At 55.8% G+C, this 3,838-nt stretch overlaps 1 long non-coding RNA gene across 1 annotated transcript; it reads left to right on the top strand.

The window, feature by feature from the left end:
• Positions 1-6: 6 nt before the first annotated feature.
• LOC102014391 lies at positions 7-2,232 on the top strand. Its single transcript, XR_261610.2, has 3 exons — positions 7-279; positions 476-579; positions 1,051-2,232. It is a non-coding gene; the product is annotated as an uncharacterized LOC102014391 (long non-coding RNA).
• The last annotated feature ends 1,606 nt before the right edge of the window (positions 2,233-3,838 follow it).

Genomic DNA, 3,838 nt, shown 5'->3' with positions numbered 1-3,838 from the left:
TCTTTTGTTGCTGCAGAAGGAAACGAATGTTTAAAAAAGAAAATCCGCCGGCCTTAGGATGACAACCCATTTTGCAGGTTCATATTTTCCTCCCTTCCTCCCCCTGCTTTAAGATGAAAGAAATAAAAGTCTCTGCCTTGAAAGGTCCAAGAAAAGCTTGCGTGGGTGTTTTGCTTAGCGCCAACTCTGAACTTTTAGACAATGGACCGGAACCACGTCAGCGCCCCAAAAGTTACCTGATGATCTCCTCGTTCCCCCAACAACACTGAGTTGTCAAATGTAAGTGTCTTGTCATCCCATTCAAATCCCTACAGAGTCTAAATTAGTTAAGGAGAGGATATGGGGTTAACCCCATGGATCCCACCCATAAACGTCTTTGGGTGGGGATGGGAAGGGGCCCTGCCCAGGACAGCAGCGTGAAACTTTGTTTAGACTGGTATTTGTGTGGATTACCTGTTTGGATTGCCTTCTGCAGGCTACCACTACACACCCCTAGGACCCGCTGAAGTCCCCCTCAACAAACAAACAAAAATGGTGGCTGCAGGAGGCGTGGGCAGCCCCGTGGCCCTGCACAAAGGGGTAAGATGGTAATCCTGGGAACGTTCGCGAAGTTTGTCCCTGGGCAGCCTGGAGGAACCGAATGCTAGATCACAGCGTAGATGTCCACTGCAAGGCCAGGGCCCTTGGCGGCACACTACCCCACGTCCGCTCGGCGTGGCGAGGCAGCTTTTTTTCTGCACTGCCCAGACAACAACCCGAAAACGTCCCTCAGTGTTGCTCTGAAATCAGGCGTTCGGCAGTCAAGCCTCTGCCTGGACGGAGAGGTTTAAGAGGGAATCCCGTCTCCTGCCTTCCCTGGAAGCCCCAGGCCGTCCGGCTTTCAAACCGTCGGGGAGTTGGGGATTCGGCAGGCTGACCTGGTGGGCCCAGGAGGGAAGACTTGCGCGCCAGGCTAAGGCTGGGAGAACTTCCCCAAGGCCGCGACGTACAGGGACCCTCGGCTTGCGCCTTCCCCCATCTCTTAATCCCCCCTCTGCTACTCTTCCCCAGGAAAATAAGCCCTAAAATCTTCAACTGTAAGGAAGTCAGTGCGCTTTCAGCTTTCCGGACGCGAGGGAGCGGTCACCCAAGGCCTGGTGGGCCGAAGCGGGCGAGTGCGGCTCCCAGAGCGAATCGCTTTAGGCGACGGAGACACGACCTGCGAATGGCACGGATCTAGGAACTTTTGTACCGAATTATCCGGATTTCTGGGAAACTCAGGGAGTAAGAACTTTTTCCAAACCCCTGATTTCTCCCGATTTCCTCCAAATCCCCAGCGAAACGTAAGAAAAATGAGAATAATTTTTAAAAAAGGAAAACAGCAGAGCTCTGCACCAGGTTTGTGGGCACGTTTCACTCCCCGGATAACCCCCTTTCCTCCCTCGGTCACCTAGCCACCCTATCCCGATGCCACTCAAACAGTCTAGCATTATTTGGTCCCGGCCGTTTCACTCCAGTGCACATCGGGGGCTGAGATCTAAATACTCATTTGATATAGCGCCGTAATCCTTTTCTCATATTTGATGGGAATGTTTTCCATATCCCAGTATTTGACAACATCTCCCTATAGGGACAGGTTTGTATTTATGTTGGTAAAATGTCCCCTGCCTCAAAGTCTATTGTAACCCAACACCTGACAACCCCGAGTCCCATTTCTGTTTGCAGAAAGGGTTTATTCAAGCACATAATGGGATCCCAGCAGAAAGCCTTTCAGAACAAGGGGCTATGGTAAACTTCACCACATGAACTCCGTTTCCAGGGCTATTAAGCTTTTAATTGGAAAATAGCAGAGGAAATTTCAAGGTGACTATAACGTGTTAGCAGTTAGTGCCGAGAAGAAAAGCCCATGAGGGAATGAATGTAGTAAGCATATGGTCCGAATCACATTTAGGAGGAGCGGCCGGCTTCTAAGTCTCTGCAGCTCGTACACGTATGGGAAAAATCATCAAAGAAATTGGAAGGGAGGAGGGAGGATTACAAGTAATGTAACCTCGCTAGACTAGAAGCACTAGCGTTCTCTGGGTGGTGGTGTTTGTGTTTTCAAACCACAATTAGGTAGAATTGTGGCAGGTATTAAAAGTGAAAGGGTGAAAAATGTGTTGGTCTCTCTCGCCTCGCACACAAACGCACCGTGCGCGTGTACCTAAACGCTGGGAATGTAGGCGCCCTTGCTAAGAAACGACGTGCAGGCTCCAAACGTCGGAGTCCTGCTGCCTGCTCCTCGCCCCCAAGCAATGCTCAATCAAAAGGACAGTTGCATATTGTCCCGGATGTAGGACACATCAAGAAAGGCTCTGCTTTGCTGGATTCTCTGGAAGGGGGAGGTCTGGGTTCCTAGTTTGCTGTTTAGATCGTGACAACGATGGTGTTGGTATGGCGGACACTGGAGCCCGGGCTTGCAGGACCTCCTCCACAGGCACAAGTGCCCCCTGTCCTTGCTGGAGAACTCAGCACGCACCCCTCGGCCTTCACCCAGTCCGTGCCTCTTGGTATCACTCTGGCCAGCTTCAGACTGAAAGAAGGTGATGGTGGGATAATGCCCAGCCGGGCAATTTGCAACGTGGCGACAAGAAACCGCTTTCTTCACATCCACAGTCCTGTCCTTTCTCTCGCTTGGCTGGGGATACATTCGAGCTCGAGCCCCACCCCCGCCCTCGCCCGGGGAACTCGCTAAGCCTCGCCCTGGGGCGCTGGGTGGAGGACGATTTACTCCTCCGGGGCTGGACGTCAACTTCCCGCACGAATTTGGAAGGGAACGGGAATCTTAGCGGGAAACCTGCTCCAGGCCTGCTGCAGCAAAGGGGCGAGAAAATCGCTGCGGCCCCGCCGCCGCCCCTGGGCAGTGCTGCTGGGTCCTGCGCCTTCTGGAACTCTCGATCGCCGCCGGGGTGCGAGCGGACTCCTGCGCTTCCGCCGGGCCCAGGGCTTCCGGCCACCTTCCGGGGTCGGGCTATGGCCCGCGCCGCTCGCCCAGGGCGCACGAAGAGGACCCCGCCCCGTGCCCACTGCAACCTCGACCTGGAGTCCTCGTGCCCACCCTGCAAGGCGAAACGTGCCGCGCTTGCTCGTAAGACTTTAAAAACAAAAGGGGAGGAAATACTTTTAGGTAATGTGAACAAATTCAGGAAAGAAGCAAAAAAAAAAAAAAAACCCTGGCACACCCCCACGGGCCCCAGCGATTGCTCAGGCGCTGGGCGCACACCCGCAGGCCCAGCCACTTTTCCAGAAAATTCTCCCGCCACCTCCTCCCCTGCAGCTCAACAAAAGCCCCGCGAAGGCCGTGCGTGCCCGGGGGAAAGGAACCCCGTTCGGTTCCAAGAGCCCGCGAATAATGAGGGGAAACGTCCGGGCCGCCAGCACCCCAGGAGGAGTGGGTGAGGTGAGAACTGGACGCCTGGGCCCGCCTCAGGCAGAGAGCTAGGCCGCCAGGCTCTGGGTCCGCAGCCTGCGGCCCGAGCCCTGCGGGCGGGGCGACTTCCGGAAGGCCGGGGCCCGCCCGACGGCCACGCCCTCTGCCTTGGCCCCGCCCACCTGCGTCCAGACCGCCGCTGTGCGCTGCAGAAAAGTTTTCGAGTGGGAAAGGCAGGGCCGAACTTCTGCCAGTGTCCGTTTAAAGACCGACGGGCGCTTTCGTGCGGGGCATCTTTGGAAGGCGGGACTCTCGAGTTGTTGGCGGCTGCGGAGCTCTGAAGGCGCAGGCACAGCCGGGCAGCGTGTCCCAGGCCTACTCCGCGTGTGCAAGGAGGGTTAAAGGATAGGGGCCTCGCGCTAGCCTCCCGCGCACACTTCCCGGACCAAC

Source organism: Chinchilla lanigera, unplaced genomic scaffold, assembly GCF_000276665.1.
Source record: "Chinchilla lanigera isolate Chin_1 unplaced genomic scaffold, ChiLan1.0 scaffold00033, whole genome shotgun sequence".
NCBI lineage: Eukaryota > Metazoa > Chordata > Mammalia > Rodentia > Chinchillidae > Chinchilla > Chinchilla lanigera.
The sequence above is the reverse complement of the archived record's forward strand: the minus strand, read 5'-3'. Positions and strand labels throughout refer to the sequence as shown.